The sequence below is a fragment of the Trichomycterus rosablanca genome, chromosome 4 (assembly GCF_030014385.1).
Source record: "Trichomycterus rosablanca isolate fTriRos1 chromosome 4, fTriRos1.hap1, whole genome shotgun sequence".
Classification (NCBI taxonomy): Eukaryota; Metazoa; Chordata; class Actinopteri; order Siluriformes; family Trichomycteridae; genus Trichomycterus; species Trichomycterus rosablanca.
The window spans coordinates 16,739,066-16,762,437 of record NC_085991.1 but is presented as its reverse complement, the minus strand read 5'-3'; positions in this window follow the sequence as shown (position 1 = coordinate 16,762,437).

Below are 23,372 nucleotides of genomic sequence, written 5' to 3'. Positions count from 1 at the left end.
AGGGTCTCAATTGTGACATCATAGAAGATCATGTTCTTGAGTTCAGCTTGAATAGAACAAATGGAAATGTAATAATGACATACCTGACTCAGCTCAAAACATCTTGCTCAGTCCTACAGTCCTTCATTCTGAGGAACATAAATCAGGTGCTCTTCTTATAACTGTTCAGACTGTGATCGTTGATTGGGATAATTCACAGCTCCGCCCACATCAAATTCCTTTGTCACAATAGAACTGATCATTTTGAAAAGTACCATATGAAAGACAGGTGATTAACAGTAACAGCCCATAGTGTAATACCTGCCAGTGTTTAGTCGAATTAGAACTATAGTAAATTTAGAGTTTCAGTACCATTGTTAGCCATTGTTAGGGTCTCAATTGTGACATCACAGAAGATCATGCCCATTGTGCAATACCTGCCAGTGTTTAGTCAAATTAGAACTATAGTAAATTTACAGTTTTAGTACACTGTAATAAAGTCTTTCATTTTAAGTTCTTAAATGTAAAGCTGCTAAGGTTGAAGAAGAACTTGGTCAGATTCCACATAACTCTACTGTGTAAAAAATCCAACATCAGTTTGCTTGTTGTTTTTGGTCTCTTGAAGGTAACTTTACTGAATGTTGCCCCAACTTATTTGCACTTACAGTAGACTTTAAGTAGGTACACTTCAGTTAGGGTAATGTTCAGAAATACATTGCAGGAATTAAATTAAACATTAAAAAGTTGCAGGACACTAAACTGGATCTGCACAGATGAGACTGCCCCAAACAAGAGCACTCATTAAGAATACAAAATAGTTCTCTTGTTTAAAGTAATCCCAGTCTGTTTTACTCTCTTAAATTAGAAAAAGATAGAACACTTGAATGTCTTCAGTTGCTTGAGTCACTTAAAACTACCCCAACAAATAGCACTTACAAAAATAACAGTAAGACATGTCAGAGCCATTGTTAGGGTCTCAATTGTGACATCACATAAGATCATGTTCTTGAGTTCAGCTTGAATAGAACTAATGGAAATGTAATAATGACATACCTGACTCAGCTCAAAACATCTTGCTCAGTCCTACAGTCTTTTACTCTGAGGAACATAAATCAGTTGATCTTTTTATAACTGTTCAGACTGTGTTGATTGGGATAATGCACAGCTCCGCCCACATCAAATTCCTTTGTCACAATAGAACTGATCATTTTCAAAAGTACCATGTGAAAGACAGGTGATTAACAGTAACAGCCCATGGTGTAATACCTGCCAGTGTTTAGTCAAACTAGAACTATAGTAAATTTAGAGTTTCAGTACCATTGTTAGCCATTGTTAGGGTCTCAATTGTGACATCACAGAAGATCATGCCCATTGTGCAATACCTGCCAGTGTTTAGTCAAATTAGAACTATAGTAAATTTACAGTTTTAGTACACTGTAATAAAGTCTTTCATTTTAAGTTCTTAAATGTAAAGCTGCTAAGGTTGAAGAAGAACTTGGTCAGATTCCACATAACTCTACTGTGTAAAAAATCCAACATCAGTTTGCTTGTTGTTTTTGGTCTCTTGAAGGTAACTTTACTGAATGTTGCCCCAACTTATTTGCACTTACAGTAGACTTTAAGTAGGTACACTTCAGAAATACATTGCAGGAATTAAATTAAACATTAAAAAGTTGCAGGACACTGAACTGGATCTGCACAGATGAGACTGCCCCAAACAAGAGCACTTATTAAGAATACAAAATAGTGCTCTTGTTAAAAGTAATCCCAGTCTGTTTTACTCTCTTAAACATCTTGCTCAGTCCTACAGTCCTTCATTCTGAGGAACATAAATCAGGTGCTCTTCTTATAACTGTTCAGACTGTGATCGTTGATTGGGATAATTCACAGCTCCGCCCACATCAAATTCCTTTGTCACAATAGAACTGATCATTTTCAAAAGTACCATATGAAAGACAGGTGATTAACAGTAACAGCCCATAGTGTAATACCTGCCAGTGTTTAGTCAAATTAGAACTATAGTAAATTTACAGTTTTAGTACACTGTAATAAAGTCTTTCATTTTAAGTTCTTAAATGTAAAGCTGCTAAGGTTGAAGAAGAACTTGGTCAGATTCCACATAACTCTACTGTGTAAAAAATCCAACATCAGTTTGCTTGTTGTTTTTGGTCTCTTGAAGGTAACTTTACTGAATGTTGCCCCAACTTATTTGCACTTACAGTAGACTTTAAGTAGGTACACTTCAGTTAGGGTAATGTTCAGAAATACATTGCAGGAATTAAATTAAACATTAAGAAGTTGCAGGACACTGAACTGGATCTGCACAGATGAGACTGCCCCAAACAAGAGCACTTATTAAGAATACAAAATAGTGCTCTTGTTTAAAGTAATCCCAGTCTGTTTTACTCTCTTAAATTAGAAAAAAAGATAAAACACTTGAATGTCTTCAGTTGCTTGAGTCACTTAAAACTACCCCAACAAATAGCACTTACAAAAATAACAGTAAGACATGTCAGAGCCATTGTTAGGGTCTTAATTATGACATCATAGAAGATCATGTTCTTGAGTTCAGCTTGAATAGAACAAATGGAAATGTAATAATGACATACCTGACTCAGCTCAAAACATCTTGCTCAGTCCTACAGTCTTTTATTCTGAGGAACATGAATCAGTTGCTCTTCTTATAACTGTTCAGACTGTGATCATTGATTGGGATAATTCACAGCTCTGCCCACATCAAATTCGTTTGTCACAATAGAACTGATCATTTTCCAAAAGTACCATATGAAAGACAGGTGATTAACAGTAACAGCCCATAGTGTAATACCTGCCAGTGTTTAGTCGAATTAGAACTATAGTAAATTTAGAGTTTCAGTACCATTGTTAGCCATTGTTAGGGTCTCAATTGTGACATCACAGAAGATCATGCCGATTGTGCAATACCTGCCAGTGTTTAGTCAAATTAGAACTATTGTTGACTTTAAGTAGGTACACTTCAGTTAGGGTAATGTTCAGAAATACATTGCAGGAATTAAATTAAACATAAAAAAAGTTGCAGGACACTGAACTGGATCTGCACAGATGAAACTGCCCCAAACAAGAGCACTTATTAAGAATACAAAATAGTGCTCTTGTTTAAAGTAATTCCGGTCTGTTTTACTCTCTTAAATTAGAAAAAGATAGAACACTTGAATGTCTTCAGTTGCTTGAGTCACTTAAAACTACCCCATCAAATAGCACTTACAAAAATAACAGTAAAACATGTCAGAGCCATTGTTAGGGTCTCAATTGTGACATCACATAAGATCATGTTCTTGAGTTCAGCTTGAATAGAACTAATGGAAATGTAATAATGACATACCTGACTCAGCTCAAAACATCTTGCTCAGTCCTACAGTCCTTCATTCTGAGGAACATAAATCAGGTGCTCTTCTTATAACTGTTCAGACTGTGATCATTGATTGGGACAATTAACAGCTCCGCCCACATCAAATTCCTTTGTCACAATAGAACTGATCATTTTGAAAAGTACCATGTGAAAGACAGGTGATTAACAGTAACAGCCCATAGTGTAATACCTGCCAGTGTTTAGTCAAATTAGAACTATAGTAAATTTACAGTTTTAGTACACTGTAATAAAGTCTTTCATTTTAAGTTCTTAAATGTAAAGCTGCTAAGGTTGAAGAAGAACTTGGTCAGATTCCACATAACTCTACTGTGTAAAAAATCCAACATCAGTTTGCTTGTTGTTTTTGGTCTCTTGAAGGTAACTTTACTAAATGCTGCCCCAACTTATTTGCACTTACAGTAGACTTTAAGTAGGTACACTTCAGTTACGGTAATGTTCAGAAATACATTGCAGGAATTAAATTAAACATTAAAAAGTTGCAGGACACTGAACTGGATCTGCACAGATGAGACTGCCCCAAACAAGAGCACTTATTAAGAATACAAAATAGTGCTCTTGTTTAAAGTAATCCCAGTCTGTTTTACTCTCTTAAATTAGAAAAAGATAGAACACTTGAATGTCTTAAAACTACCCCAACAAATAGCACTTACAAAAATAACAGTAAGACATGTCAGAGCCATTGTTAGGGTCTCGATTGTGACATCATAGAAGATCGGTACACTTCAGAAATACATTGCAGGAATTAAATTAAACATTAAAAAGTTGCAGGACACTAAACTGGATCTGCACAGATGAGACTGCCCCAAACAAGAGCACTTATTAAGAATACAAAATAGTTCTCTTGTTTAAAGTAATCCCAGTCTGTTTTACTCTCTTAAATTAGAAAAAGATAGAACACTTGAATGTCTTCAGTTGCTTGAGTCACTTAAAACTACCCCATCAAATAGCACTTACAAAAATAACAGTAAGACATGTCAGAGCCATTGTTAGGGTCTCAATTGTGACATCACATAAGATCATGTTCTTGAGTTCAGCTTGAATAGAACAAATGGAAATGTAATAATGACATACCTGACTCAGCTCAAAACATCTTGCTCAGTCCTACAGTCCTTCATTCTGAGGAACATAAATCAGGTGCTCTTCTTATAACTGTTCAGACTGTGATCATTGATTGGGATAATTCACAGCTCCGCCCACATCAAATTCCTTTGTCACAATAGAACTGATCATTTTGAAAAGTACCATGTGAAAGACAGGTGATTAACAGTAACAGCCCATAGTGTAATACCTGCCAGTGTTTAGTCAAATTAGAACTATAGTAAATTTAGAGTTTCAGTACCATTGTTAGCCATTGTTAGGGTCTTAATTGTGACATCACAGAAGATCATGCCCATTGTGCAATACCTGCCAGTGTTTAGTCAAATTAGAACTATAGTAAATTTACAGTTTTAGTACACTGTAATAAAGTCTTTCATTTTAAGTTCTTAAATGTAAAGCTGCTAAGGTTGAAGAAGAACTTTGTCAGATTCCACATAACTCTACTGTGTAAAAAATCCAACATCAGTTTGCTTGTTGTTTTTGGTCTCTTGAAGGTAACTTTACTGAATGCTGCCCCAACTTATTTGCACTTACAGTAGACTTTAAGTAGGTACACTTCAGTTACGGAAATGTTCAGAAATACATTGCAGGAATTAAATTAAACATTAAAAAGTTGCAGGACACTGAACTGGATCTGCACAGATGAGACTGCCCCAAACAAGAGCACTTATTAAGAATACAAAATAGTGCTCTTGTTTAAAGTAATCCCAGTCTGTTTTACTCTCTTAAATTAGAAAAAGATAGAACACTTGAATGTCTTAAAACTACCCCAACAAATAGCACTTACAAAAATAACAGTAAGACATGTCAGAGCCATTGTTAGGGTCTCAATTGTGACATCATAGAAGATCGGTACACTTCAGAAATACATTGCAGGAATTAAATTAAACATTAAAAAGTTGCAGGACACTAAACTGGATCTGCACAGATGAGACTGCCCCAAACAAGAGCACTTATTAAGAATACAAAATAGTTCTCTTGTTTAAAGTAATCCCAGTCTGTTTTACTCTCTTAAATTAGAAAAAGATAGAACACTTGAATGTCTTCAGTTGCTTGAGTCACTTAAAACTACCCCAACAAATAGCACTTACAAAAATAAGAGTAAGACATGTCAGAGCCATTGTTAGGGTCTCAATTGTGACATCACATAAGATCATGTTCTTGATTTCAGCTTGAATAGAACAAATGGAAATGTAATAATGACATACCTGACTCAGCTCAAAACATCTTGCTCAGTCCTACAGTCTTTTATTCTGAGGAACATAAATCAGGTGCACTTCTTATAACTGTTCAGACTGTGATCGTTGATTGGGATAATTCACAGCTCCGCCCACATCAAATTCCTTTGTCACAATAGAACTGATCATTTTGAAAAGTACCTTGTGAAAGACAGGTGATTAACAATAACAGCCCATAGTGTAATACCTGCCAGTGTTTAGTCAAATTAGAACTATAGTAAATTTAGAGTTTCAGTACCATTGTTAGCCATTGTTAGGGTCTCAATTGTGACATCACAGAAGATCATGCCCATTGTGCAATACCTGCCAGTGTTTAGTCAAATTAGAACTATAGTAAATTTACAGTTTTAGTACACTGTAATAAAGTCTTTCATTTTAAGTTCTTAAATGTAAAGCTGCTAAGGTTGAAGAAGAACTTGGTCAGATTCCACATAACTCTACTGTGTAAAAAATCCAACATCAGTTTGCTTGTTGTTTTTGGTCTCTTGAAGGTAACTTTACTGAATGTTGCCCCAACTTATTTGCACTTACAGTAGACTTTAAGTAGGTACACTTCAGTTAGGGTAATGTTCAGAAATACATTGCAGGAATTAAATTAAACATTAAAAAGTTGCAGGACACTGAACTGGATCTGCACAGATGAGACTACTCCAAAAAAGAGCACTTATTAAGAATACAAAATAGTGCTCTTGTTTAAAGTAATCCCAGTCTGTTTTACTCTCTTAAATTAGAAAAAGATAGAATACTTGCATGGCTTCAGTTGCTTGAGTCACTTAAAACTACCCCAACAAATAGCACTTACAAAAATAACAGTAAGACATGTCAGAGCCATTGTTAGGGTCTCAACTGTGACATCACAGAAGATCATGTTCTTGAGTTCAGCTTGAATAGAACAAATGGAAATGTAATAATGACATACCTGACTCAGCTCAAAACATCTTGCTCAGTCCTACAGTCCTTCATTCTGAGGAACATAAATCAGGTGCTCTTCTTATAACTGTTCAGACTGTGATCATTGATTGGGACAATTAACAGCTCCGCCCACATCAAATTCCTTTGTCACAATAGAACTGATCATTTTGAAAAGTACCATGTGAAAGACAGGTGATTAACAGTAACAGCCCATAGTGTAATACCTGCCAGTGTTTAGTCAAATTAGAACTATAGTAAATTTACAGTTTTAGTACACTGTAATAAAGTCTTTCATTTTAAGTTCTTAAATGTAAAGCTGCTAAGGTTGAAGAAGAACTTGGTCAGATTCCACATAACTCTACTGTGTAAAAAATCCAACATCAGTTTGCTAGTTGTTTTTGGTCTCTTGAAGGTAACTTTACTGAATGCTGCCCCAACTTATTTGCACTTACAGTAGACTTTAAGTAGGTACACTTCAGTTACGGAAATGTTCAGAAATACATTGCAGGAATTAAATTAAACATTAAAAAGTTGCAGGACACTGAACTGGATCTGCACAGATGAGACTGCCCCAAACAAGAGCACTTATTAAGAATACAAAATAGTGCTCTTGTTTAAAGTAATCCCAGTCTGTTTTACTCTCTTAAATTAGAAAAGGATAGAACACTTGAATGTCTTAAAACTACCCCAACAAATAGCACTCACAAAAATAACAGTAAGACATGTCAGAGCCATTGTTAGGGTCTCAATTGTGACATCACATAAGATCATGTTCTTGAGTTCAGCTTGAATAGAACTAATGGAAATGTAATAATGACATACCTGACTCAGCTCAAAACATCTTGCTCAGTCCTACAGTCTTTTACTCTGAGGAACATAAATCAGTTGCTCTTCTTATAACTGTTCAGACTGTGTTGATTGGGATAATTCACAGCTCCGCCCACATCAAATTCCTTTGTCACAATAGAACTGATCATTTTCAAGAGTACCATGTGAAAGACAGGTGATTAACAGTAACAGCCCATGGTGTAATACCTGCCAGTGTTTAGTCAAACTAGAAGTATAGTAAATTTAGAGTTTCAGTACCATTGTTAGCCATTGTTAGGGTCTCAATTGTGACATCACAGAAGATCATGCCCATTGTGCAATACCTGCCAGTGTTTAGTCAAATTAGAACTATAGTAAATTTACAGTTTTAGTACACTGTAATAAAGTCTTTCATTTTAAGTTCTTAAATGTAAAGCTGCTAAGGTTGAAGAAGAACTTGGTCAGATTCCACATAACTCTACTGTGTAAAAAATCCAACATCAGTTTGCTTGTTGTTTTTGGTCTCTTGAAGGTAACTTTACTGAATGTTGCCCCAACTTATTTGCACTTACAGTAGACTTTAAGTAGGTACACTTCAGTTAGGGTAATGTTCAGAAATACATTGCAGGAATTAAATTAAACATAAAAAAAGTTGCAGGACACTGAACTGGATCTGCACAGATGAAACTGCCCCAAACAAGAGCACTTATTAAGAATACAAAATAGTGCTCTTGTTTAAAGTAATCCCAGTCTGTTTTACGCTCTTAAATTAGAAAAATATAGAACACTTGAATGTCTTCAGTTGCTTGAGTCACTTAAAACTACCCCAACAAATAGCACTTACAAAAATAACAGTAAAACATGTCAGAGCCATTGTTAGGGTCTCAATTGTGACATCACATAAGATCATGTTCTTGAGTTCAGCTTGAATAGAACAAATGGAAATGTAATAATGACATACCTGACTCAGCTCAAAACATCTTGCTCAGTCCTACAGTCTTTTATTCTGAGGAACATAAATTAGGTGCTCTTCTTATAACTGTTCAGACTGTGATCATTTATTGGGACAATTCACAGCTCCGCCCACATCAAATTCCTTTGTCACAATAGAACTGATCATTTTCAACTGATCAAGTACCATATGAAAGACAGTTGATTAACAGTAACAGCCCATAGTGTAATACCTGCCAGTGTTTAGTCAAATTAGAACTATAGTACATGTAGAGTTTCAGTACCATTGTTAGCCATTGTTAGGGTCTCAATTGTGACATCACAGAAGATCATGCCCATTGTGCAATACCTGCCAGTGTTTAGTCAAATTAGAACTATAGTACATTTACAGTTTTAGTACACTGTAATAAAGTCTTTCATTTTAAGTTCTTTAATGTAAAGCTGCTAAGGTTGAAGAAGAACTTGGTCAGATTCCACATAACTCTACTGTGTAAAAAATTCAACATCAGTTTGCTTGTTGTTTTTGGTCTCTTGAAGGTAACTTTACTGAATGTTGCCCCAACTTATTTGCACTTACAGTAGACTTTAAGTAGGTACACTTCAGTTAGGGTAATGTTCAGAAATACATTGCAGGAATTAAATTAAACATTAAAAAAGTTGCAGGACACTGAACTGGATCTGCACAGATGAAACTGCCCCAAACAAGAGCACTTATTAAGAATACAAAATAGTGCTCTTGTTTAAAGTAATCCCAGTCTGTTTTACTCTCTTAAATTAGAAAAAGATAGAACACTTGAATGTCTTCAGTTGCTTGAGTCACTTCAAACTACCCCAACAAATAGCACTTACAAAAATAACAGTAAAACATGTCAGAGCCATTGTTAGGGTCTCAATTGTGACATCACATAAGATCATGTTCTTGAGTTCAGCTTGAATAGAACTAATGGAAATGTAATAATGACATACCTGACTCAGCTCAAAACATCTTGCTCAGTCCTACAGTCTTTTACTCTGAGGAACATAAATCAGTTGCTCTTCTTATAACTGTTCAGACTGTGTTGATTGGGATAATTCACAGCTCCGCCCACATCAAATTCCTTTGTCACAATAGAACTGATCATTTTCAAGAGTACCATGTGAAAGACAGGTGATTAACAGTAACAGCCCATGGTGTAATACCTGCCAGTGTTTAGTCAAACTAGAAGTATAGTAAATTTAGAGTTTCAGTACCATTGTTAGCCATTGTTAGGGTCTCAATTGTGACATCACAGAAGATCATGCCCATTGTGCAATACCTGCCAGTGTTTAGTCAAATTAGAACTATAGTAAATTTACAGTTTTAGTACACTGTAATAAAGTCTTTCATTTTAAGTTCTTAAATGTAAAGCTGCTAAGGTTGAAGAAGAACTTGGTCAGATTCCACATAACTCTACTGTGTAAAAAATCCAACATCAGTTTGCTTGTTGTTTTTGGTCTCTTGAAGGTAACTTTACTGAATGCTGCCCCAACTTATTTGCACTTACAGTAGACTTTAAGTAGGTACACTTCAGTTACGGAAATGTTCAGAAATACATTGCAGGAATTAAATTAAACATTAAAAAGTTGCAGGACACTGAACTGGATCTGCACAGATGAGACTGCCCCAAACAAGAGCACTTATTAAGAATACAAAATAGTGCTCTTGTTTAAAGTAATCCCAGTCTGTTTTACTCTCTTAAATTAGAAAAAGATAGAACACTTGAATGTCTTAAAACTACCCCAACAAATAGCACTTACAAAAATAACAGTAAAACATGTCAGAGCCATTGTTAGGGTCTCAATTGTGACATCATAGAAGATCGGTACACTTCAGAAATACATTGCAGGAATTAAATTAAACATTAAAAAGTTGCAGGACACTAAACTGGATCTGCACAGATGAGACTGCCCCAAACAAGAGCACTTATTAAGAATACAAAATAGTTCTCTTGTTTAAAGTAATCCCAGTCTGTTTTACTCTCTTAAATTAGAAAAAGATAGAACACTTGAATGTCTTCAGTTGCTTGAGTCACTTAAAACTACCCCAACAAATAGCACTTACAAAAATAACAGTAAGACATGTCAGAGCCATTGTTAGGGTCTCAATTGTGACATCACATAAGATCATGTTCTTGAGTTCAGCTTGAATAGAACTAATGGAAATGTAATAATGACATACCTGACTCAGCTCAAAACATCTTGCTCAGTCCTACAGTCCTTCATTCTGAGGAACATAAATCAGGTGCTCTTCTTATAACTGTTCAGACTGTGATCGTTGATTGGGATAATTCACAGCTCCGCCCACATCAAATTCCTTTGTCACAATAGAACTGATCATTTTGAAAAGTACCTTGTGAAAGACAGGTGATTAACAATAACAGCCCATAGTGTAATACCTGCCAGTGTTTAGTCAAATTAATCCCAGTCTGTTTTACTCTCTTAAATTAGAAAAAGATAGAACAATTGAATGTCTTCAGTTGCTTGAGTCACTTAAAACTACCCCAACAAATAGCACTTACAAAAATAAGAGTAAGACATGTCAGAGCCATTGTTAGGGTCTCAATTGTGACATCACATAAGATCATGTTCTTGATTTCAGCTTGAATAGAACAAATGGAAATGTAATAATGACATACCTGACTCAGCTCAAAACATCTTGCTCAGTCCTACAGTCTTTTATTCTATGGAACATAAATCAGGTGCTCTTCTTATAACTGTTCAGGCTGTGATCGTTGATTGGGATAATTCACAGCTCCGCCCACATCAAATTCCTTTGTCACAATAGAACTGATCATTTTGAAAAGTACCTTGTGAAAGACAGGTGATTAACAGTAACAGCCCATAGTGTAATACCTGCCAGTGTTTAGTCAAATTAGAACTATAGTAAATTTAGAGTTTCAGTACCATTGTTAGCCATTGTTAGGGTCTCAATTGTGACATCACAGAAGATCATGCCCATTGTGCAATACCTGCCAGTGTTTAGTCAAATTAGAACTATAGTAAATTTACAGTTTTAGTACACTGTAATAAAGTCTTTCATTTTAAGTTCTTAAATGTAAAGCTGCTAAGGTTGAAGAAGAACTTGGTCAGATTCCACATAACTCTACTGTGTAAAAAATCCAACATCAGTTTGCTTGTTGTTTTTGGTCTCTTGAAGGTAACTTTACTGAATGTTGCCCCAACTTATTTGCACTTACAGTAGACTTTAAGTAGGTACACTTCAGTTAGGGTAATGTTCAGAAATACATTGCAGGAATTAAATTAAACATTAAAAAGTTGCAGGACACTGAACTGGATCTGCACAGATGAGACTGCCCCAAACAAGAGCACTTATTAAGAATACAAAATAGTGCTCTTGTTTAAAGTAATCCCAGTCTGTTTTACTCTCTTAAATTAGAAAAAGATAGAATACTTGCATGGCTTCAGTTGCTTGAGTCACTTAAAACTACCCCAACAAATAGCACTTACAAAAATAACAGTAAGACATGTCAGAGCCATTGTTAGGGTCTCAACTGTGACATCACAGAAGATCATGTTCTTGAGTTCAGCTTGAATAGAACAAATGGAAATGTAATAATGACATACCTGACTCAGCTCAAAACATCTTGCTCAGTCCTACAGTCCTTCATTCTGAGGAACATAAATCAGGTGCTCTTCTTATAACTGTTCAGACTGTGATCATTGATTGGGACAATTAACAGCTCCGCCCACATCAAATTCCTTTGTCACAATAGAACTGATCATTTTGAAAAGTACCATGTGAAAGACAGGTGATTAACAGTAACAGCCCATAGTGTAATACCTGCCAGTGTTTAGTCAAATTAGAACTATAGTAAATTTACAGTTTTAGTACACTGTAATAAAGTCTTTCATTTTAAGTTCTTAAATGTAAAGCTGCTAAGGTTGAAGAAGAACTTGGTCAGATTCCACATAACTCTACTGTGTAAAAAATCCAACATCAGTTTGCTTGTTGTTTTTGGTCTCTTGAAGGTAACTTTACTGAATGCTGCCCCAACTTATTTGCACTTACAGTAGACTTTAAGTAGGTACACTTCAGTTACGGAAATGTTCAGAAATACATTGCAGGAATTAAATTAAACATTAAAAAGTTGCAGGACACTGAACTGGATCTGCACAGATGAGACTGCCCCAAACAAGAGCACTTATTAAGAATACAAAATAGTGCTCTTGTTTAAAGTAATCCCAGTCTGTTTTACTCTCTTAAATTAGAAAAAGATAGAACACTTGAATGTCTTAAAACTACCCCAACAAATAGCACTCACAAAAATAACAGTAAGACATGTCAGAGCCATTGTTAGGGTCTCAATTGTGACATCACATAAGATCATGTTCTTGAGTTCAGCTTGAATAGAACTAATGGAAATGTAATAATGACATACCTGACTCAGCTCAAAACATCTTGCTCAGTCCTACAGTCTTTTACTCTGAGGAACATAAATCAGTTGCTCTTTTTATAACTGTTCAGACTGTGTTGATTGGGATAATTCACAGCTCTGCCCACATCAAATTCCTTTGTCACAATAGAACTGATCATTTTCAAGAGTACCATGTGAAAGACAGGTGATTAACAGTAACAGCCCATGGTGTAATACCTGCCAGTGTTTAGTCAAACTAGAAGTATAGTAAATTTAGAGTTTCAGTACCATTGTTAGCCATTGTTAGGGTCTCAATTGTGACATCACAGAAGATCATGCCCATTGTGCAATACCTGCCAGTGTTTAGTCAAATTAGAACTATAGTAAATTTACAGTTTTAGTACACTGTAATAAAGTCTTTCATTTTAAGTTCTTTAATGTAAAGCTGCTAAGGTTGAAGAAGAACTTGGTCAGATTCCACATAACTCTACTGTGTAAAAAATCCAACATCAGTTTGCTTGTTGTTTTTGGTCTCTTGAAGGTAACTTTACTAAATGTTGTCCCAATTTATTTGTACTTACAGTAGACTTTAAGTAGGTACACTTCAGTTAGGGTAATGTTCAGAAATACATTGCAGGAATTAAATTAAACATTAAAAAGTTGCAGGACACTGAACTGGATCTGCACAGATGAGACTGCCCCAAACAAGAGCACTTATTAAGAATACAAAATAGTGCTCTTGTTTAAAGTAATCCCAGTCTGTTTTACTCTCTTAAATTAGAAAAAAAGATAAAACACTTGAATGTCTTCAGTTGCTTGAGTCACTTAAAACTACCCCAACAAATAGCACTTACAAAAATAACAGTAAGACATGTCAGAGCCATTGTTAGGGTCTTAATTATGACATCATAGAAGATCATGTTCTTGAGTTCAGCTTGAATAGAACAAATGGAAATGTAATAATGACATACCTGACTCAGCTCAAAACATCTTGCTCAGTCCTACAGTCCTTCATTCTGAGGAACATAAATTAGGTGCTCTTCTTATAACTGTTCAGACTGTGATCATTTATTGGGACAATTCACAGCTCCGCCCACATCAAATTCCTTTGTCACAATAGAACTGATCATTTTCAACTGATCAAGTACCATATGAAAGACAGTTGATTAACAGTAACAGCCCATAGTGTAATACCTGCCAGTGTTTAGTCAAATTAGAACTATAGTACATGTAGAGTTTCAGTACCATTGTTAGCCATTGTTAGGGTCTCAATTGTGACATCACAGAAGATCATGCCCATTGTGCAATACCTGCCAGTGTTTAGTCAAATTAGAACTATAGTACATTTACAGTTTTAGTACACTGTAATAAAGTCTTTCATTTTAAGTTCTTTAATGTAAAGCTGCTAAGGTTGAAGAAGAACTTGGTCAGATTCCACATAACTCTACTGTGTAAAAAATCCAACATCAGTTTGCTTGTTGTTTTTGGTCTCTTGAAGGTAACTTTACTGAATGTTGCCCCAACGTATTTGCACTTACAGTAGACTTTAAGTAGGTACACTTCAGTTAGGGTAATGTTCAGAAATACATTGCAGGAATTAAATTAAACATTAAAAAGTTGCAGGACACTGAACTGGATCTGCACAGATGAGACTGCCCCAAACAAGAGCACTTATTAAGAATACAAAATAGTGCTCTTGTTTAAAGTAATCCCAGTCTGTTTTACTCTCTTAAATTAGAAAAAGATAGAATACTTGCATGGCTTCAGTTGCTTGAGTCACTTAAAACTACCCCAACAAATAGCACTTACAAAAATAACAGTAAGACATGTCAGAGCCATTGTTAGGGTCTCAACTGTGACATCACAGAAGATCATGTTCTTGAGTTCAGCTTGAATAGAACAAATGGAAATGTAATAATGACATACCTGACTCAGCTCAAAACATCTTGCTCAGTCCTACAGTCCTTCATTCTGAGGAACATAAATCAGGTGCTCTTCTTATAACTGTTCAGACTGTGATCATTGATTGGGACAATTAACAGCTCCGCCCACATCAAATTCCTTTGTCACAATAGAACTGATCATTTTGAAAAGTACCATGTGAAAGACAGGTGATTAACAGTAACAGCCCATAGTGTAATACCTGCCAGTGTTTAGTCAAATTAGAACTATAGTAAAATTACAGTTTTAGTACACTGTAATAAAGTCTTTCATTTTAAGTTCTTAAATGTAAAGCTGCTAAGGTTGAAGAAGAACTTGGTCAGATTCCACATAACTCTACTGTGTAAAAAATCCAACATCAGTTTGCTTGTTGTTTTTGGTCTCTTGAAGGTAACTTTACTGAATGCTGCCCCAACTTATTTGCACTTACAGTAGACTTTAAGTAGGTACACTTCAGTTACGGAAATGTTCAGAAATACATTGCAGGAATTAAATTAAACATTAAAAAGTTGCAGGACACTGAACTGGATCTGCACAGATGAGACTGCCCCAAACAAGAGCACTTATTAAGAATACAAAATAGTGCTCTTGTTTAAAGTAATCCCAGTCTGTTTTACTCTCTTAAATTAGAAAAGGATAGAACACTTGAATGTCTTAAAACTACCCCAACAAATAGCACTCACAAAAATAACAGTAAGACATGTCAGAGCCATTGTTAGGGTCTCAATTGTGACATCACATAAGATCATGTTCTTGAGTTCAGCTTGAATAGAACTAATGGAAATGTAATAATGACATACCTGACTCAGCTCAAAACATCTTGCTCAGTCCTACAGTCTTTTACTCTGAGGAACATAAATCAGTTGCTCTTTTTATAACTGTTCAGACTGTGTTGATTGGGATAATTCACAGCTCCGCCCACATCAAATTCCTTTGTCACAATAGAACTGATCATTTTCAAGAGTACCATGTGAAAGACAGGTGATTAACAGTAACAGCCCATGGTGTAATACCTGCCAGTGTTTAGTCAAATTAGAAGTATAGTAAATTTAGAGTTTCAGTACCATTGTTAGCCATTGTTAGGGTCTCAATTGTGACATCACAGAAGATCATGCCCATTGTGCAATACCTGCCAGTGTTTAGTCAAATTAGAACTATAGTAAATTTACAGTTTTAGTACACTGTAATAAAGTCTTTCATTTTAAGTTCTTAAATGTAAAGCTGCTAAGGTTGAAGAAGAACTTGGTCAGATTCCACATAACTCTACTGTGTAAAAAATCCAACATCAGTTTGCTTGTTGTTTTTGGTCTCTTGAAGGTAACTTTACTGAATGCTGCCCCAACTTATTTGCACTTACAGTAGACTTTAAGTAGGTACACTTCAGTTACGGAAATGTTCAGAAATACATTGCAGGAATTAAATTAAACATTAAAAAGTTGCAGGACACTGAACTGGATCTGCACAGATGAGACTGCCCCAAACAAGAGCACTTATTAAGAATACAAAATAGTGCTCTTGTTTAAAGTAATCCCAGTCTGTTTTACTCTCTTAAATTAGAAAAAGATAGAACACTTGAATGTCTTCAGTTGCTTGAGTCACTTAAAACTACCCCAACAAATAGCACTTACAAAAATAACAGTAAAACATGTCAGAGCCATTGTTAGGGTCTCAATTGTGACATCAGTCACAGCTCCGCCCACATCAAATTCCTTTGTCACAATAGAACTGATCATTTTGAAAAGTACCTTGTGAAAGACAGGTGATTAACAATAACAGCCCATAGTGTAATACCTGCCAGTGTTTAGTCAAATTAATCCCAGTCTGTTTTACTCTCTTAAATTAGAAAAAGATAGAACACTTGAATGTCTTCAGTTGCTTGAGTCACTTAAAACTACCCCAACAAATAGCACTTACAAAAATAAGAGTAAGACATGTCAGAGCCATTGTTAGGGTCTCAATTGTGACATCACATAAGATCATGTTCTTGATTTCAGCTTGAATAGAACAAATGGAAATGTAATAATGACATACCTGACTCAGCTCTATTCTTGCTCAGTCCTACAGTCTTTTATTCTATGGAACATAAATCAGTTGCTCTTCTTATAACTGTTCAGACTGTGATCGTTGATTGGGATAATTCACAGCTCCGCCCACATCAAATTCCTTTGTCACAATAGAACTGATCATTTTGAAAAGTACCTTGTGAAAGATAGGTGATTAACAATAACAGCCCATAGTGTAATACCTGCCAGTGTTTAGTCAAATTAGAACTATAGTAAATTTAGAGTTTCAGTACCATTGTTAGCCATTGTTAGGGTCTCAATTGTGACATCACAGAAGATCATGCCCATTGTGCAATACCTGCCAGTGTTTAGTCAAATTAGAACTATAGTAAATTTACAGTTTTAGTACACTGTAATAAAGTCTTTCATTTTAAGTTCTTAAATGTAAAGCTGCTAAGGTTGAAGAAGAACTTGGTCAGATTCCACATAACTCTACTGTGTAAAAAATCCAACATCAGTTTGCTTGTTGTTTTTGGTCTCTTGAAGGTAACTTTACTGAATGTTGCCCCAACTTATTTGCACTTACAGTAGACTTTAAGTAGGTACACTTCAGTTAGGGTAATGTTCAGAAATACATTGCAGGAATTAAATTAAACATTAAAAAGTTGCAGGACACTGAACTGGATCTGCACAGATGAGACTACTCCAAACAAGAGCACTTATTAAGAATACAAAATAGTGCTCTTGTTTAAAGTAATCCCAGTCTGTTTTACTCTCTTAAATTAGAAAAAGATAGAATACTTGCATGGCTTCAGTTGCTTGAGTCACTTAAAACTACCCCAACAAATAGCACTTACAAAAAAACCAGTAAGACATGTCAGAGCCATTGTTAGGGTCTCAACTGTGACATCACAGAAGATCATGTTCTTGAGTTCAGCTTGAATAGAACAAATGGAAATGTAATAATGACATACCTGACTCAGCTCAAAACATCTTGCTCAGTCCTACAGTCCTTCATTCTGAGGAACATAAATCAGGTGCTCTTCTTATAACTGTTCAGACTGTGATCATTGATTGGGACAATTAACAGCTCCGCCCACATCAAATTCCTTTGTCACAATAGAACTGATCATTTTGAAAAGTACCATGTGAAAGACAGGTGATTAACAGTAACAGCCCATAGTGTAATACCTGCCAGTGTTTAGTCAAATTAGAACTATAGTAAAATTACAGTTTTAGTACACTGTAATAAAGTCTTTCATTTTAAGTTCTTAAATGTAAAGCTGCTAAGGTTGAAGAAGAACTTGGTCAGATTCCACATAACTCTACTGTGTAAAAAATCCAACATCAGTTTGCTTGTTGTTTTTGGTCTCTTGAAGGTAACTTTACTGAATGCTGCCCCAACTTATTTGCACTTACAGTAGACTTTAAGTAGGTACACTTCAGTTAGGGTAATGTTCAGAAATACATTGCAGGAATTAAATTAAACATTAAAAAGTTGCAGGACACTGAACTGGATCTGCACAGATGAGACTGCCCCAAACAAGAGCACTTATTAAGAATACAAAATAGTGCTCTTGTTTAAAGTAATCCCAGTCTGTTTTACTCTCTTAAATTAGAAAAGGATAGAACACTTGAATGTCTTAAAACTACCCCAACAAATAGCACTCACAAAAATAACAGTAAGACATGTCAGAGCCATTGTTAGGGTCTCAATTGTGACATCACATAAGATCATGTTCTTGAGTTCAGCTTGAATAGAACTAATGGAAATGTAATAATGACATACCTGACTCAGCTCAAAACATCTTGCTCAGTCCTACAGTCTTTTACTCTGAGGAACATAAATCAGTTGCTCTTTTTATAACTGTTCAGACTGTGTTGATTGGGATAATTCACAGCTCCGCCCACATCAAATTCCTTTGTCACAATAGAACTGATCATTTTCAAGAGTACCATGTGAAAGACAGGTGATTAACAGTAACAGCCCATGGTGTAATACCTGCCAGTGTTTAGTCAAATTAGAAGTATAGTAAATTTAGAGTTTCAGTACCATTGTTAGCCATTGTTAGGGTCTCAATTGTGACATCACAGAAGATCATGCCCATTGTGCAATACCTGCCAGTGTTTAGTCAAATTAGAACTATAGTAAATTTACAGTTTTAGTACACTGTAATAAAGTCTTTCATTTTAAGTTCTTAAATGTAAAGCTGCTAAGGTTGAAGAAGAACTTGGTCAGATTCCACATAACTCTACTGTGTAAAAAATCCAACATCAGTTTGCTTGTTGTTTTTGGTCTCTTGAAGGTAACTTTACTGAATGCTGCCCCAACTTATTTGCACTTACAGTAGACTTTAAGTAGGTACACTTCAGTTACGGTAATGTTCAGAAATACATTGCAGGAATTAAATTAAACATTAAAAAGTTGCAGGACACTGAACTGGATCTGCACAGATGAGACTGCCCCAAACAAGAGCACTTATTAAGAATACAAAATAGTGCTCTTGTTTAAAGTAATCCCAGTCTGTTTTACTCTCTTAAATTAGAAAAAGATAGAACACTTGAATGTCTTCAGTTGCTTGAGTCACTTAAAACTACCCCAACAAATAGCACTTACAAAAATAACAGTAAAACATGTCAGAGCCATTGTTAGGGTCTCAATTGTGACATCACATAAGATCATGTTCTTGATTTCAGCTTGAATAGAACAAATGGAAATGTAATAATGACATACCTGACTCAGCTCAAAACATCTTGCTCAGTCCTACAGTCCTTCATTCTGAGGAACATAAATCAGTTGCTCTTCTTATAACTGTTCAGACTGTGATCGTTGATTGGGATAATTCACAGCTCCGCCCACATCAAATTCCTTTGTCACAATAGAACTGATCATTTTGAAAAGTACCTTGTGAAAGACAGGTGATTAACAATAACAGCCCATAGTGTAATACCTGCCAGTGTTTAGTCAAATTAATCCCAGTCTGTTTTACTCTCTTAAATTAGAAAAAGATAGAACACTTGAATGTCTTCAGTTGCTTGAGTCACTTAAAACTACCCCAACAAATAGCACTTACAAAAATAAGAGTAAGACATGTCAGAGCCATTGTTAGGGTCTCAATTGTGACATCACATAAGATCATGTTCTTGATTTCAGCTTGAATAGAACAAATGGAAATGTAATAATGACATACCTGACTCAGCTCTATTCTTGCTCAGTCCTACAGTCTTTTATTCTATGGAACATAAATCAGTTGCTCTTCTTATAACTGTTCAGACTGTGATCGTTGATTGGGATAATTCACAGCTCCGCCCACATCAAATTCCTTTGTCACAATAGAACTGATCATTTTGAAAAGTACCTTGTGAAAGATAGGTGATTAACAATAACAGCCCATAGTGTAATACCTGCCAGTGTTTAGTCAAATTAGAACTATAGTAAATTTAGAGTTTCAGTACCATTGTTAGGGTCTCAATTGTGACATCACAGAAGATCATGCCCATTGTGCAATACCTGCCAGTGTTTAGTCAAATTAGAACTATAGTAAATTTACAGTTTTAGTACACTGTAATAAAGTCTTTCATTTTAAGTTCTTAAATGTAAAGCTGCTAAGGTTGAAGAAGAACTTGGTCAGATTCCACATAACTCTACTGTGTAAAAAATCCAACATCAGTTTGCTTGTTGTTTTTGGTCTCTTGAAGGTAACTTTACTGAATGTTGCCCCAACTTATTTGCACTTACAGTAGACTTTAAGTAGGTACACTTCAGTTAGGGTAATGTTCAGAAATACATTGCAGGAATTAAATTAAACATTAAAAAGTTGCAGGACACTGAACTGGATCTGCACAGATGAGACTACTCCAAAAAAGAGCACTTATTAAGAATACAAAATAGTGCTCTTGTTTAAAGTAATCCCAGTCTGTTTTACTCTCTTAAATTAGAAAAAGATAGAATACTTGCATGGCTTCAGTTGCTTGAGTCACTTAAAACTACCCCAACAAATAGCACTTACAAAAATAACAGTAAGACATGTCAGAGTCATTGTTAGGGTCTCAACTGTGACATCACAGAAGATCATGTTCTTGAGTTCAGCTTGAATAGAACAAATGGAAATGTAATAATGACATACCTGACTCAGCTCAAAACATCTTGCTCAGTCCTACAGTCCTTCATTCTGAGGAACATAAATCAGGTGCTCTTCTTATAACTGTTCAGACTGTGATCATTGATTGGGACAATTAACAGCTCCGCCCACATCAAATTCCTTTGTCAAAATAGAACTGATCATTTTGAAAAGTACCATGTGAAAGACAGGTGATTAACAGTAACAGCCCATAGTGTAATACCTGCCAGTGTTTAGTCAAATTAGAACTATAGTAAATTTACAGTTTTAGTACACTGTAATAAAGTCTTTCATTTTAAATTCTTAAATGTAAAGCTGCTAAGGTTGAAGAAGAACTTGGTCAGATTCCACATAACTCTACAGTGTAAAAAATCCAACATCAGTTTGCTTGTTGTTTTTGGTCTCTTGAAGGTAACTTTACTGAATGTTGCCCCAACTTATTTGCACTTACAACATTGCAGGAATTAAATTAAACATAAAAAAAAGTTGCAGGACACTGAACTGGATCTGCACAGATGAAACTGCCCCAAACAAGAGCACTTATTAAGAATACAAAATAGTGCTCTTGTTTAAAGTAATCCCAGTCTGTTTTACTCTCTTAAATTAGAAAAAGATAGAACACTTGAATGTCTTCAGTTGCTTGAGTCACTTAAAACTACCCCAACAAATAGCACTTACAAAAATAACAGTAAAACATGTCAGAGCCATTGTTAGGGTCTCAATTGTGACATCACATAAGATCATGTTCTTGAGTTCAGCTTGAATAGAACAAATGGAAATGTAATAATGACATACCTGACTCAGCTCAAAACATCTTGCTCAGTCCTACAGTCCTTCATTCTGAGGAACATAAATTAGGTGCTCTTCTTATAACTGTTCAGACTGTGATCATTTATTGGGACAATTCACAGCTCCGCCCACATCAAATTCCTTTGTCACAATAGAACTGATCATTTTCAACTGATCAAGTACCATATGAAAGACAGTTGATTAACAGTAAAAGCCCATAGTGTAATACCTGCCAGTGTTTAGTCAAATTAGAACTATAGTACATGTAGAGTTTCAGTACCATTGTTAGCCATTGTTAGGGTCTCAATTGTGACATCACAGAAGATCATGCCCATTGTGCAATACCTGCCAGTGTTTAGTCAAATTAGAACTATAGTAAATTTACAGTTTTAGTACACTGTAATAAAGTCTTTCATGTTAAGTTCTTAAATGTAAAGCTGCTAAGGTTGAAGAAGAACTTGGTCAGATTCCACATAACTCTACTGTGTAAAAAATGCAACATCAGTTTGCTTGTTGTTTTTGGTCTCTTGAAGGTAACATTACTAAATGTTGTCCCAATTTATTTGTACTTACAGTAGACTTTAAGTAGGTACACTTCAGTTAGGGTAATGTTCAGAAATACATTGCAGGAATTAAATTAAACATTAAAAAGTTGCAGGACACTGAACTGCATCTGCACAGATGAGACTGCACCAAACAAGAGCACTTATTAAGAATACAAAATAGTGCTCTTGTTTAAAGTAATCCCAGTCTGTTTTACTCTCTTAAATTAGAAAAAGATAGAATACTTGAATGTCTTCAGTTGCTTGAGTCACTTCAAACTACCCCAACAAATAGCACTTACAAAAATAAGAGTAAGACATGTCAGAGCCATTGTTAGGGTCTCAATTGTGACATCATAGAAGATCATGTTCTTGAGTTCAGCTTGAATAGAACAAATGGAAATGTAATAATGACATACCTGACTCAGCTCAAAACATCTTGCTCAGTCCTACAGTCCTTCATTCTGAGGAACATAAATCAGGTGCTCTTCTTATAACTGTTCAGACTGTGATCGTTGATTGGGATAATTCACAGCTCCGCCCACATCAAATTCCTTTGTCACAATAGAACTGATCATTTTCAAAAGTACCATATGAAAGACAGGTGATTAACAGTAACAGCCCATAGTGTAATACCTGCCAGTGTTTAGTCGAATTAGAACTATAGTAAATTTAGAGTTTCAGTACCATTGTTAGCCATTGTTAGGGTCTCAATTGTGACATCACAGAAGATCATGCCCATTGTGCAATACCTGCCAGTGTTTAGTCAAATTAGAACTATAGTACATTTACAGTTTTAGTACACTGTAATAAAGTCTTTCATTTTAAGTTCTAAAATGTAAAGCTGCTAAGGTTGAAGAAGAACTTGGTCAGATTCCACATAACTCTACTGTGTAAAAAATCCAACATCAGTTTGCTTGTTGTTTTTGGTCTCTTGAAGGTAACTTTACTGAATGTTGCCCCAACTTATTTGCACTTACAGTAGACTTTAAGTAGGTACACTTCAGTTACGGTAATGTTCAGAAATACATTGCAGGAATTAAATTAAACAATAAAAAGTTGCAGGACACTGAACTGGATCTGCACAGATGAGACTGCCCCAAACAAGAGCACTTATTAAGAATACAAAATAGTGCTCTTGTTTAAAGTAATCCCTTGCTGTTTTACTCTCTTAAATCAGAAAAAGAT